This window comes from Girardinichthys multiradiatus, chromosome 8 (assembly GCF_021462225.1).
Source record: "Girardinichthys multiradiatus isolate DD_20200921_A chromosome 8, DD_fGirMul_XY1, whole genome shotgun sequence".
In the NCBI taxonomy this organism is placed as follows: Eukaryota; Metazoa; Chordata; class Actinopteri; order Cyprinodontiformes; family Goodeidae; genus Girardinichthys; species Girardinichthys multiradiatus.
The window spans coordinates 24,446,999-24,461,573 of record NC_061801.1 but is presented as its reverse complement, the minus strand read 5'-3'; the positions used below and the strand labels follow the sequence as shown (position 1 = coordinate 24,461,573).

The 14,575-nt window shown below is 40.4% G+C and overlaps 1 protein-coding gene across 3 annotated transcripts in view; it reads left to right on the top strand.

The window, feature by feature from the left end:
* Positions 1–1,963: 1,963 nt before the first annotated feature.
* The window catches only part of bmpr1bb (bone morphogenetic protein receptor, type IBb), a 72,233-nt gene continuing 59,621 nt past the window's right edge, over positions 1,964–14,575 (top strand). Inside the window, exons 1-2 of one of the 3 annotated variants that reach the window (XM_047373587.1) lie at positions 1,964–2,154; positions 7,172–7,272. The gene's annotated coding sequence lies outside the window, so the exon portion shown is untranslated. Of the gene's footprint in view, positions 2,155–2,262; positions 2,441–7,171; positions 7,273–14,575 lie in introns of those variants that run through there. The other 2 variants (XM_047373589.1, XM_047373588.1) reach the window with 2 other exon arrangements.

Below are 14,575 nucleotides of genomic sequence, written 5' to 3'. Positions count from 1 at the left end.
CAGAATATTCCAACTGACATGTTTACATGACACATTTTTAGTCCGATCGGCCGTTTATTCCGATTACTGATGTCCATGTAAATGTAGCTTCTGTTATTTTTGGGGGTCACAGGCTGAAAAGTTTAGAAACTCCTGTACTAGGGCACAAGTCTTCAAAATCATTTCAGAACCATTACCATTGCGACCCCCTAAAAATACATATAGTTTTTACACTCTACATTTATTTATAAAATATAGAGTGAAATAATTATATGTATTTTTAAATTAGTTCATTTAAAAAAAAATTCCATTTATTAATGTATTTATTTAATTTGTCCCTTTTGGCCCTCCATAGAGCTGAGCGGTCACAGCTGGGACAACATTTCTTGCACACTATGAAATCACAATTTGTTTCTGGGATTTTGAATTGAATTTACTATTTACTTAAATGTCTTATTGATGACTTTTGCCCCAGGTTTAAAAACAAAAAAAATGTTTGTAAATTACATCTTTATTTCAAGTGTAATTTATATTAAAGTATAATTTATATTACTTAGAAAAATCATGTGACCAAAATTATCAAGTAAAACACATTGTTATGCAGGCATTATTAATGTATTGATGGCTAACTTTAAAAGCAGTTGTGTTAATCAGGAGTGGAAATGTGTTGATTTTGTTCATTTTATTTATTTATTTATTTTTTCATTTTATTTAAGAGCAGGCTTGTAGTAATTTGACAAAATTTTTTGAGGGCGTAGTTTCTAAGTTTAAATGGGTTGACAGGAAGCAATTTAAGAGAAAATATAGGTAAAATTTTGTAAATTTAAATAGGATTGAAAACTTAATTTAGTTCAGTGATTAAATAAAAACAATAACTCTTGCATGGTTTCATTACACAAGGCATATTATGTTTGATCAGTTTCTCCTCAAATTCCACAACTAGTGCAGGGACATAAGTGGGTCAGATTTATCTGTATTAAGTCATTTTTATTTTATGGTGCTATATTCAAATTTTAAGAAACAAATACAGCTTAGTTTTTATTAGTTGTCAGCCATATTAATCAAAATTACTTGAACTGTATCATACGGTATGTAATTTAATCAAGTTATCTATCTATTTGGATGATCCATATTGATGGATGTTTACCTGTAAATATGGCAAATTGTAGCCAAATCTTATTTACATCCTTAAGGTCAGAACATCAGTCTGGCGTACTGTGAGGAGCGTTTGGACGTTTGAGGTTTCATAGACGGTGTACCAGTTTCCTACATTTCTGGTGACAAAGTCCAACAATTTTTGCCATGGTGTCATCGGATGACGAGGCAGAGCTAATTTGCCTTGTAGCTTTGATAAAACAAAAAGAAAAGAAGGTGATATATAAGGCCATTAAACCAGATTAGGGACAACGAAGTGGAATACAGTGGCAGTAACATTGCGAGTCCTTGCAACAGGTTGCTTCGAGCAGTGTGTCAAATATAAAACAGTTTGATATGGAGACTTTTTCCCACTAAACAGTTTATTGTGTGACACCATGTACGTGGTCATAAAAGTTAAGCTTTGCACCCACATGTCCACGGAGTCAAGTACGCCCAGCTATGTTCTGCCTTTTAGTCTCTAGGCAGGTTAATGTGTGGAAAAAAAGACCTTAACCCTTTGAAGTGAATTACTTTAATATATTAATTTGTTGAAATGCACCAGTATATGACAGCGAAGTCGGTGGTAGGCTTCTGTTGTGACTAACAGGTAGGCAATGGGGCCCCAGACTGAAAGCTTGTTTCGGCCCTCAGACAACTTTGGGTCGCCTCTGGTAAACGAGTAGAACTCAAAATGTTTGCTAGCACTATGGACATGAGGGGGACATCGTTTTTTTTTTTTTTTCCTTCTCGTACTTTGACATTTTTGCCACAGTGTTTTAAAATCCGACCGCTTCAGGAGAGAACAACGCTCATGTGAGCCGAGTTTTTGGGAACGCGCACTACTTCAAGACGTCGGAGGTGGGAGCTGTGCGCATGCGGGGATGGGGTAACGACACGAGATTCTCACCCGTGGTATCTATCTCACTCTTAGGAAACTTTGTCGGAAAGACACGCACTAATGAAAGGAAACCAATGACGACTTCGAGTCTAAGAGAAGCTGGATGTGACCGAGCAGAATTTGAATGCGGGAAAGAGAAGGTAAGGGAGCGCGGTTTTCTTTGTGGCTTTCTCTGGTGGAAGCAGAAAGCTCCCCGGAGTTTGGTTTCCGTGCTGCTCATTAGGATTCAGCTGCCGGACTGGCAGCAGCTGATTAGCGGGGCTTTGAGCGGTGTTCTCAGTCTGCCGAGGTAGAGGAGGATGCTGTTTATCAGTCATTGCTGTTCTCACCTCGTTGCGCAGAATAATGTCAGATCAGAGCGTTGGAATCGTGAGTTACATGAAGATGATATAAACTTACTACGTAGTGATTTGATCTCCATGTTAAGTAAGTCCTGATTCTTTTTCTTTTATTCTGGTAGATAAGTCTCTAATCCAAACGGTCGTTTTAAATTGATTGCCTTTTACCTCCATTTTGCCCACTTCTCATACAGTTTCAACTCTTTACTGAGTGGCAAAGTGATTCAACTGTACCAGCTGATGAGATCTGAGTGATCTAAAGCTGCCTAATGTATATTTGGCTTCCCTCTGAGATGTGAATCTGATTTTCCGGTGTCTGTGTTCACCAGGGTCTATGTGCAGAGATTTTGCACCATCCATGTTAAAGTTTAGTTTTGCAAAGCCATATTGAAATATTCGTCGAATGCATGACATAAAATCTGTTTTCTGCAAGGCATCACAGAGCAAGCCAAACTTGACGTTTACATCAGCTTCTCTGATCCCAAGAGACAACCTGCTGCCTCCTCTAGGGTGTTGACTGAATGCATCAGCAAATGTGTCACACCCCAAAGCACAGGGAAGCTCATTGAATCACAGCTTAGCAAGTGTTTTAATGCAATATTAAACTCTGAGAAAGTGAATAGACCACCACCCTATTCTTGACCTCGGCTTGGTGAACTCCCCTGCTTTTGGCCTACACTGTTAGGATGGCAGTCAAGTGAAGAGTGCCTGGCAATGAAGCTTTCTGTGGTCTACCGCAGGCTCAAATGCTTCAGTGTGTTCTCCAACACTGAAAAGGCCCACTTTGAAGCCAAGTTCGGGACTTTCTTTCCGCGAAGCCCTCAGAAACTGAAACTTAAAAGAACAGTTCTGCATCTCATCTTAAATAAAATACAGTGTTTGCGAAGTATCCTTGCCCCTTGAACTTGTTCACTTTTAGTGACGTTACAACCTCAAGCTGCAGTGTGTTGATTATTTGGACATCAAGTAGTACATAATTGGCAAGTTTAAAAAAAAAAAATACATGGCTTTTTTTTTTTTTTTACCGATAAAAATCTGAATAGTGTGGCACGCGTTTGTATTCACCCTCCTTAACTCCTATATCCCTCAAGAAAGTCCAGTGCAACTATCTTCAGAAGTGGCACGCACGCCCTGAACATGCCATCCACACAGTGAAACATGGTGGTGGCAGCATAATGCTGAATACAGGGCAATCCTGAAAGGACGAGTTTGTTAGAGGCTCCAAAACACTTGAGACTGGGAAGGCAGTTCACCCTCCAGCAGGACAAGCCTGAACATACAACTGGTACTACAACTAGAATGATCAAATTATATAAGTGTGATCAAATGACCCAGTTATCCGTATTCACTTCTTTGTGTTGGTTTATCACATAAAAGCTCCACATGATTACTTTAAATTTTGTAGTTCTAATGTGAAAAATTTGATACCGTTTAGGAAATGGTAGGTTTTCAAAAAAAATACATCTGTAGAAAACTAAGGTGTGATGAGTAAAAAATAATGAAATAGCAAAATGAACCTGCCCCTCTTTGAGCCTGATATTCCTTGGGCCACCTGCAGGCTTCTGCTTACAAAAACACCCTCACAGAGACACAGTCATTCACTTCCTAATGTGCATAAATGCTTAAAAACAGCTACTCTTTATCTGGGAAGATAACCCACTTGTGTCTGGGCTTGTCCACGGGGCTAAACTTAGCAAGCTCTGACCAGCAAGCTCTGACCTCTCACCCTGGTTTCCTCCCTTATAATTGCAGGAAGCACCTCCAGCCAATCCAGGCGGAGATGATTCGCTGCATATTAACAAACTAGAAAGAAGCAGTATTTTGGGTCTTTAAAAGTGTTGAACACAGGTTTCTTTTTTTTTTACTAAGAAACAGAATAAAGGCTCAAACTCCATAAGGCTGATTATACACACACCCTGAAATCCTACTTTTATAAAATCACGCTCATGTAATGTGATCGTAGTAATAATGGACAGAAATGTTAGTGTGGCGAGACACAAACTGACAAACGTTCAGTCCTAGACACTTAATGTCTTTTCCAGCTGGCAGAACATTATATCTTTTCATATACTGAACTTCCTTTGGTTTATCTTCTTCTATCAGCACACCCTCATGGATCATTTCATACAGAGATTTACCACGAGTTCATCGTTTTACAGGGCTTCCTGCTTTTTGTCTTCCGCTTTGCATTCAGTCATAAAATAATTCATTGAGATGTGCTCAGAAATTGGCCTGTGACTGGAATCGGACGATTTTCAGCTTGATTGGCTGGTTCCAACCATATCTTAGCGCTACGAGCCAAATAATAACAATAATGTTACGAAAGCTACCAAAAAATAAACATTTTTTTAAGGGAAATTAGAATTGGCAAAAATAGATTAATGGCATGATAAAAATCAGAGAACAGAACTCAGCCACACATTCTAATCAGTGCACTTCATGTCTGTAGGTTGTATTTTCTGTGAGACAATTATACCTTTGGACATTTTTAAGGACAAACACATCAATGGACATGAAATTAAAAAAGAAAAATGAATTAAAAAACAAAATTTGACTTTAAGAACATAATGACAGATATGACAGATTGTAACAGCCCAAAATCCCATCAGCGTTGGCAGTGTAAAACAGCTAATCTTGTTCCACTTAAACACCACCTTCTTACTTCTGTGCTCCCTTAATTCAACAAGCACATGTAAGCACAGAGACCCCACTCGCTGTTTCATCTGCCGATGAGAGACAAGTGCAGGCAGCGGGAATTACTTAAAGCTGCGAGCTGCTCGGCTCTTTGCCACGGAGGTCAGCGACCATTTGAGAAAAAACAGACATCCTGTTATTAGAGACAGAGAGGGGCATAAGAAGCGGAGAAAAGGATACAAGATGAGTTGGGACAAGGGGGTTGATGGTAGATCGAAGTGCAGAAAAGGAGAAGGGGTACTTTGCATGATTGTCTTAACATCCAAATGGGGGAAATGGACCATAGTTCGAAATTTAGCCTCTGTCTTTCTCAGATATGGACGGTGGACACACAAGCCTCTTTTTTTAGAGAACAGACAAAGCTTTTCCACATGCTGCTTTCTGATGCCTTTGGCTTTCATGCTCACCAAAACTCACATGTGCCTCTCAGCCCTCTGAGAGAAATCAATTTGTTTACGTTCAGCTGCATAAAACATGCGTACATACACGGGTGCTTAATCATAGCATGAACTGAGACGTATTGATGAAAGTTGTAATGTCGTGTAGTTTCGTTTGATTCTGCACACCAATATTGTTGTGAAGAAAGTGAAACCCAAAGCTAAAAGCTGTATCGATCAACCTAGACTGTGTTGATTCTCCGTTGCTGGTGGTAGTACTAGGAAGTGTGTGTTTTGTGTTTACTCTGAGATTGTAATGCTGTAGCTGCATCAATTTGTCCCATAAGTGGTGAACTAATTGACTTTGTGCTGAGCACCTTGATAGGCTATGTAAAATAAACCTCAATGACTTTAACATAATTCCTGTATTCTCCTCTAAAGTTTCCGTCGAGACAGAGTCTGTCTGCTGGCTGGAGCGCCGGAAATGAACAAGAGTCTGACGGAGTGGGGTGAATTTTAGAAACCCTCAGAAGATTTAGTTGCACCTGAGTAGCATTTGAAATATTCATTTTTGACAGGTTAACCATTTTTATCCAACTAACAGGGTCTCAAAAGTCTGGAATTTGATTTCAGTGGTTTTCAGGTCTGGATAAAACTCCTATCACCCCTGGTTATATCAGCAGGTACCTGCCACACCCTGTTGTTTAATTGGAATTCCTTTTACATTAAGCAATGAGGGTTGCCACTACAAGAATCACCTTGAATATATAAAAATGCTGACTCGGCAAGAAGCCTGTTTTTTTTGCCCGGTGCGCTCTCAGGGATTTGAACAAACGCAGAGCTTAAACAAACAGAACTCCCGTACCTTGGAAGGAAAATGATGTTTGTGAGAGGCCTGCACAGACACCCTCTGTGACAGTGACCTGCTGGCCAGAAAGCAAAGGGAGACGAAGCCAAGCATCAGTTTATGTTGGATAGTAACTCACACCCAGCAGGAATGTTAGGAATCTGTGTGTTAAAGTTTGCACTGTATCGCCATCTGCGCTCGGGGCAGCCCGGGCATGTGTGCATGTGTCTGCCCATGTGAATAAGAGATAAATGGAGAAATGCTATTTCATCCTGTGTGGGTCAATCTATATTGCATTGGTGTGCTGTTTCTCCCTGATGCACACAAAGTTCAGGCAGGAACGTCAGCCCGTAATTATGCTCTTAGTTTAGAAAGAAACGACAGGTCCTGGAGACCACCTGGAAGTACAGCACAAGTCAGCTGTTTTGGAAAAGGGAAAGTCCAAGATTCAACACTTTCCAGCAATCTGGCCAACTGAGCATTCTTTAATACTGTCTCAGTTATGTTCAAATATGTGTCATGCCATTGAACTTTATGAGTTCTTTTATTTGGGTATGAACAAGAGGTTCTCTGTTTCGATTTATTCAAAACATATCACAAACTCCTTTGACAGTTAATTCTTTCACATATGAAAAGAAAAAAGCTTAGTTCTGCAGTGTTCAGCGTGTCGGTTCTACTGTAAATCATATATACCGACTATGTCTGATCCCGCTGTAGAACTTCACGCTCGTCCACTAAATAGCAAGTGACAATGAGTGCCACTCGGGCCGCAAGGGAAGAAGGGAAAGCAGACGAAATCAATTTATGTGCACTTTGTGTTATGCCTGTTTTTCAGCCCCACAATGACAGATCATAAAATGAGTTTCGCATGTGTAGCTCTCTCTCTTTTTGTTTTTTTCAGGTATGACTGAGGGCATTTAGAGCCATAACTGTGACACAGCCGCCTGATGTCAAAGCTTTGAATGTTCCTGTAGAGAGTAGAAGTGACGAAGACTGAATAAAGTGAGTATCCCTTTCTGATTGCTATTACAGTGCTTTCTAGAAGTATTCATACCAGTTCATATAATGTTAGACCATATATGGCAAAACAGAATGTATTTTGATTTGATGCACATTTACTTTTATACACAAAGGCAGAATGCGGTGCCTTGCAAAAGCATTCACCCTTTGAGTGTACTTCCACGTATTTTATTGGGGTTTTATGTGATAGACCATCACAAAATACTGTCTAACTGGGAAGTGGGACGAAAAGAATACATTGTTTTCAAGATTTTTTGCCAATAAAATCTGAAAACTGTGGCGCTTTTTTAATATGCGCCTGAAAAAAATTGAATGCATGCAGTTACCAGCGGTTCTTTAAGGTCTTATCGGTTTCTTGAAGAACATTAGTGACAAACGGCTACACGAAGACCAAGGAAGGTCAGCGATAAAGTTGTGGCAAGTTTTAAAGCAGGATTAGATTATAAAACAATATTCCAAGCTTTGAACAATTCACGGAGCATTGTTCATTCCATCATCTAATAATGGAAAGAGTATTGCACAATGTCAAACCTATCAGGACATGGATGCCCGCCTAAACTGACTGGCCCGGCAAGGAGAGGCTTAATCAGAGAAGCAGCCAAGAGGCCCATGGTAACTCAGGAGGAGCTGCAGAGATCTAAAGCTCAGGTGGGAGAATTAGGACAAATGGCCCTTAGCCGTTGCTGACATTGCATGTGATGTCATACACTCAGTTGTTGCTAAGCTACAGATACAACACGCCAATGCGTTTGTGGCAATATCTGATGATTTTAACCATGCTTCACTCTCTGCTACAATTCCAACGTTTAAATAGTTTGTCAGCTGAGCTTCCAGAGAAAACAAAATGTTGGATTTGTTTTATGCAAATGTCAAGGACTTATACATCTCCAAAGCAAGACCTCCTCTAGGCAAATCAGATCACAATCTTGATTTTCTCTGCTTGAAAAATATAAGCCCCTCGTTCAGAGGCAACCTGTAATAAAGAAAACTGTGAGAAGATAGCCACAGGAAGCTGAAGAAGCTCTGTGAGGTTGCTTTGAGGCTACAGACTGGGACGCACTGTGCCAGCCACATGGAGAGGATAACACAATCCCCACTAGAACGGTGAAATGCTTCCACAATAACAAACCCTGGATCACCAGTGACCTGAAGGACCTGCTTAGCAACGAAAAAGAGCCTTCAGCGAGGGAGACAGGACATTATTGAGGAGTTTACAGAAGCAACTTAAAGTCAGGATAAGAGACAGCAAAGAGGTGTACAAGAAGATGCTAGAGCAAGCTCCAGCAAATCATTATCAGAGATGTGTGGACAGGGATGAAGAAGATCACAGGCTTCAAGCAGAGGGACAAAGCCAATAAACTAAACACATTCATCAGTAGGTTCAGTTCAGAAAAATGCTCAGCATCCTCCTCTCCTGCTCACAGCCAATCAGACATCCCACCCACCTTTGACCCACAGCTTTTCTGTCACACCTCAAATGTTTTATCTTCCACCTCAACCATGGACCCTTCTGCTTCTACATGTTTGCCTTCAACCAAATCAGAAGATGCTGAAGCTCCCTTTGCCCCCCCTCCCCTTCCACCTGTGTGTCTCAAGAAGTCAAGTGAAGATGCAACTGAAAAGACTGAACCGGAATAAGGCTGCAGGTCCAGATCATGTCAGCCCTAAAGTCCTGAAGGCCTGTGTAGAGCAGCTCTGTGATCTTCTGCAGCATCTCTTCAATGTTAGCCAGGTTCCAGTGCTGTGGAAGGACTGTTCTGCAGTTGTGGAAGATAAGTAGGTTCAAGGAGCTGGTGGACCGCTTTGTGGCATAGTGTGGAAACAATCATCTCATCTTGAACATGAATAAAACAAAGGAGGTGATTGTAGATCTTAAGAGAAAAAAGGAATAGGTCAAACACTATTTCCATCATGGGAGAAGAGGTGGAGGTGGTGGAGGAGTACAAATACTTTGGTGTTCACCTGGACAAGAGACTGGAGTGGAGATGCAAGTGTGAAGCCATCTACAAGAAGGGACAGAGCAGACTGTACTTCTTGAGGAAGCTTAGAACATTAAGTGTTTGCAGCAAGATGCTGCATATCTTCTATAAGTCTGTTGTGGAAAGTGTGATCTCTTCTGCCAACATCTGCTGGGGTAGCAGGATCAGAGCCAGGGACTTAAAAAAACTCAACAAGCTGATAAAAAAGGCTGGCTCTGTTCTGGGGACTCCTCTGGAACCTCTGGAGATCATTGTGGAAAGACGGATTCTTCATAAAATGAAGAACATTATGGAGAACCCTGAGCATCCTCTTCATGAGACTTTCCTACAACAACAGAGTGTCTTCAGTCAGAGGCTTCTTCAGATCTGCTGTAAGACGGAGCGCTACAGGAGATCCTTCCTGCCCACAGCCATCAGCATCTACAACGGCTCTTTGAGGAAACCTTCATAATATGAGCTATAACAACATTTAATTTTCCTTTGGAATTAATAAAGTATTTTTGAATTTGAATTATAGAAGAGTGGCAAGAAGAAACTGTTATAATAATACAACCGTTTGTCCGGTTTAAAGTCTTGCACAAGTCACTTCGGGGACACAGAACGCACATGGAAGTAGGTGTTCTGGTCAAATGAATTTAACTTTTTTAAATTTAAATTTTATATTTCTCGTTTGGACCACATCCAAACTCTATGAATTATAAAAAAACTAACAATGCACATCCATCTGCATGGTGAAACACGGTGGTGGCAGTATCATGCTGTGGGGATGCTTCTTTTTAATAGGGACATGGAAGCTGGAAGATGGATGGTGCTAAATACACAGCAAAAAAAATAACTATTAGATGCTTGAGACGTGAGACTGGGGCTGAGGTTCACTTCCAGCAGGAAAACAACCCTTTACATACGTCCAGAGCGACAATGGAGTGGTTTAGATCAATGCACATTCATTAGAATCGCCCAGTATAAGTCCAGACCAAAATCCAATTGAGCATCTTCAAAATTAATGTTCAGTTTTGTTTTCGAGCTGATGGAGGTTGGGCTATTTTGCAAAACAAAAAAAAACAAAAAAAAAAACTGGTCTGATTTTTCTCTATGCATTTGCAACGTTTTTTCAGGAACTCTGGGGACTGAATACAATTTTTTGTTCATCTGTCTCATAACATTCCACTGAAATACATAAAGGTTTGAGGTTGTGACTCGAAAAAAGTGCAAGGGGTTTGAACAGTTTCTTGAAACAAGTATGAAAAGTGATGTCTGTGGACCGTTTTAAACAATGTTATCTAAACAGTTTTTTTCTTACCAAGAGATTGATGCATATTTGTCAGCTCTACAGTTGCTCTGTGGTACGTTTGAGAATAATTACTCAATTGTGTGTCCGACTACCACACTGCTTTGTCCAGGAACAACCTGAACACACTTTCACTCTCACTCACGCTCTCTCTCACACAATACTTGCTGTGGTTCCTGAACAGAATCTGGCATCAGTTGGAGGATTAAGCAGCCGGCCAAAAACAGGTGGCAGGTGACAAACTAATGTCAACACTTGACAAAAAAAACCCCGCTGCAACACAGAATTAACCCAGGCCTGCAAACAAAAGGTGAATCATGTTGTTGGAGAATTTGCCAACATCCGTACCCTGTTTATATGGATCGTAACCTTTGACAGTTTGCCTAATCTTCTAAACTTTCCAAACAGTGTCACGAAGGTAATTTCTCTTTGAGGTATTTCATGTAACTTTGGAACCTCTGATATGCTTAAACCCTCTCACAGCTATACGACCCTCTGGCCTTCAGCCTAATGTACGTCTGGGTAGCTTTTTAATGGTGATTAGGGTTCTATGTTTTTCTTTGCAAGTGGCACAGATTAGTGGTGACATCACTGAAAGGAAAGTTATACGCTTGCTTTTGTAAATTAGTGAAGGTTGGGTTGGGTCTGGTCTCAACATACCATGTGGGGAAAAACCTGGACGTTGGCTTTTGTTGGCTTGCAGGGCTCTAGCACTGCATTGTTTGGTATATAGGCTTGTTGATAGCTGGAGTTTAGCATTATCAGCTAATATCTTTTAGAACAGTTTTGCTGCATTACAGTTTAAACAGCTTTAGTTCACGGGCCCCAATGCGGACATGTCGGGGGTTCTCTTCAAATAGACTTTAAAGGGAAAAATGAGTTGCCTGCACCAGTCATATGTCCTTCCTCTTTAGTTACGGTTTTATCCAGCCTAAGAAGTGAGCAGCTTCTCCCCATGTCTTTTCTAGGCCTGCTCTGTGGCTCTGAGAATTCAGAGGAGAGGCTGGATCAGATTACAAGAAAGAAAGAGGGGAACTGCTTGCTAACCTGCTACACCCTGGATTGTTATTGCAGGTGTTTGAGAGTAGTAACAGCTGTTAATTTACTCAGCGTTGTGACACATGTGGAGTGGGAGTCACTCAGGGACGGCCAGCGCAAGTGCTTGTTGGACAGCCAAAGATCACAAACTGACATTTTAAAGATCAAAATAAAAGACTTGATATTTGTTAAGGTCTTGGGGATTCTGGTATTGGTTCATTGATTTTAACTGCTATGTTCATGTTAATTGACGATTACATTTGTTTTGTGTGTTAATATCTAAAAAAAAAAACCATTTCATAGCAAATGAATATGCAGACTTTGGTGTATGATTTAAGAATGAATGGCAAAGTTTGTTATTTCTTTTTGTTTTGTTTTTTCTGTTGTACATCATTGTTATTTTGGGGTTCCTGGAGCCAGAATTACACAAAAGATTGAACTGAATGAAAACCTGATTACAACTAAGAAATGAATTACAAGCACAGCTACTCTGAAGCAGTTAAGGTCCCTTCACAGCAGAGTAAGACCACACCATGACATTAAACATCAGCGCAAATTGACAGTCTCTTGTATAGGACTTGAGATTGTGGTGTTTCATTATCATGGTGGCTGCATATTTATAGAGCGTCTGGCCATGCTGGTCACAAGCAAACGCTACAACCTAGTCATAGCCACACCAGGCTGGCTGCATTTTAAGTGGTTTACTTTAGAATTCAGTAGGTGCTGCGCTCATGTGGGAATAGGGCTCGTAGTTTGGGAAAAACGCACAAACCTCCAAATGTGCATTTAAGCTGGAAGGTTACAGTTCAACTGTAATTTTGATTTTGTGAAAGGGAAGCTTGGACATATTTAGCCATGAGGGTGGAGGAGGGAAACAAATAAAGAGGAACTTATAGGTTTTATGGTATAATCATAGAATAAAAATAAACTAACAAAAAACAACTTCAGACTTCAGAGTCTTGGTACGATCCCCTTAGAGTGTCCATTAAAAAGCACAAATACTGTTGGTCTCTGTGTGGATGGTTCCCTCTGACCCACTTCAAACACAGTTGGACTTATACTGATGGTGAAGGTACGGAAGCCTCTTACTTATGTAGGAAAATTCTACAGATTGTGAGAAATGGTGTTGAGATGACATGACACCCATGGCTCTAGCATTTTGAAATGATAGCCAGGAAGGTAGGAAAAAATATGCTGAATACTTGGTGTTCACGTGTCATACTTGTTACTGAAATTAGGTTTTCCAAAATGTGCTGCAATTTATTGATATTCAAACATTCCTTTCGGTTGTGGACAAAATAGGATGGTCTTAACTCAGAACGAAGAGGTCTGTTTTAGGGCCGCGGTGATTATTTCATAACTGTATCGCACAATTAAAATGTCCTTGAGGCAGAATCTTTGCCTTGAATCTATGTGACTGGTTTCTGCTCAGTGGTTACCATGTCTCACTTGCTTACACCAAGTTTGGGACCATATGAGACATTTGCTTGCAGATGGTGCATTTCTAATGGAAATGGCATTCTCCATGGAGATAGTCAGTCTTTACCACAAGAGCAAGATGCATTGTTCTGAATCATCCTGTGTAAATTGCAGTTAGAAGAATAACAAACAGGGAGGGGTTATGATGTAACTAAACAGATTGAACAAACCAATGTTGCAAGGGTAATATGATTTGCATCAAACTTTGAGAGAAAATAAAGTACTGATACCTGTTTAAAGTGGAATAAAGTTGATAACCTTCTATTCTGGCTATAATGAGGACCTCAATTATTGATTCCTTTTTATGGTTTTGTGTTTATTTTCGTTTGTGAAACTGTGTTTCCTTACCCACCTACACTGTTGCTGTGAACAGCATAACAGTTTGGTTGTAGTTTTTTTTAAAGCTTAGTTTTAATAAATATCTGCCATGTTTATTGCTGAGATCTTCCAGTGGCAATGGAGAAGGAAAATAAAGTCCCAATAAATTTGTGTCCGGTGCCAACATCTTTTAGTTATGTTGATCATACTGATTTAAAACCTGTTTGAAAAATGCTTGCTTTAGACACATTTGTAAGTACAAGTACTTTTCCTTCTCTGCATAAAGTGGTAAAGATGCTGGGTGTTCCCTACCTTTTGAAACATGTTTATTTTACCTTTTGAATGGTCTGCAAATTAAACTGTATGTAACCTTGGATGGACTGTTCTGTACATGGGAGTGCAAACGTCTGAGAGAGAAAGGGGTGCAGGGTGGAAAACCTCAAATGTGAAACTGACTGGAACTCCCAGGGTTTTCAAAACAGAAACCAGGATTTTATTACACATACCTGGATAACAGAGCATGGAAAAACCCCTCCCATACATGGACCCAGCTCTTGGGTTTTTAAAGAAATCATAGGAGTAATGTAAACTAAATAAAACACATGACTCCTATCCCATAGAGCCAGCACATGTCTACAGAACCATGTACATCGGTCACACGCAGGAGGGCTTTAGTCATGAGGGAAATATTGACCTCCGTCTGTGTGGATTGACCAGTGGAGGCTGTTTCCCAGACCTGACTATAGCCTCTTGAGTCAGTTCAGGGTGAGACTTATCCAAGTGAATGACTAATGATGAAGCCATAATCAAAGCCAGAGTACAGCTAATGCTCTTTACTTGTCAATACAGTCTATTGGCTGTGCTTATCTATGCTCTTTCATTAGGTTTCTGCAAAGGCGCAGGCTGCAGCTCATGATTTCCATCAATTTGACTGTCTTATGTGAATGTTCTCTTGGTGGCTTGATAGTCTGCTGTTAAGAGTCTAACTGTAGGCAGTAAAATAAAGCAAAACAAGAGCAAATGGAGGTAGACAGTCTTGAGAGGCCAAGCTGGAATTTAGTCCCTAAAACTGAACCTTCCCCAGGGGTCAGTCGGAAGGAAGGGTTAGAAGACAGAGGCCAGGCGATCCTCCAGCAAAGAGATTGCCCCCAGAGCTTCTACTTGGAAATCTGACTTTGTCTGT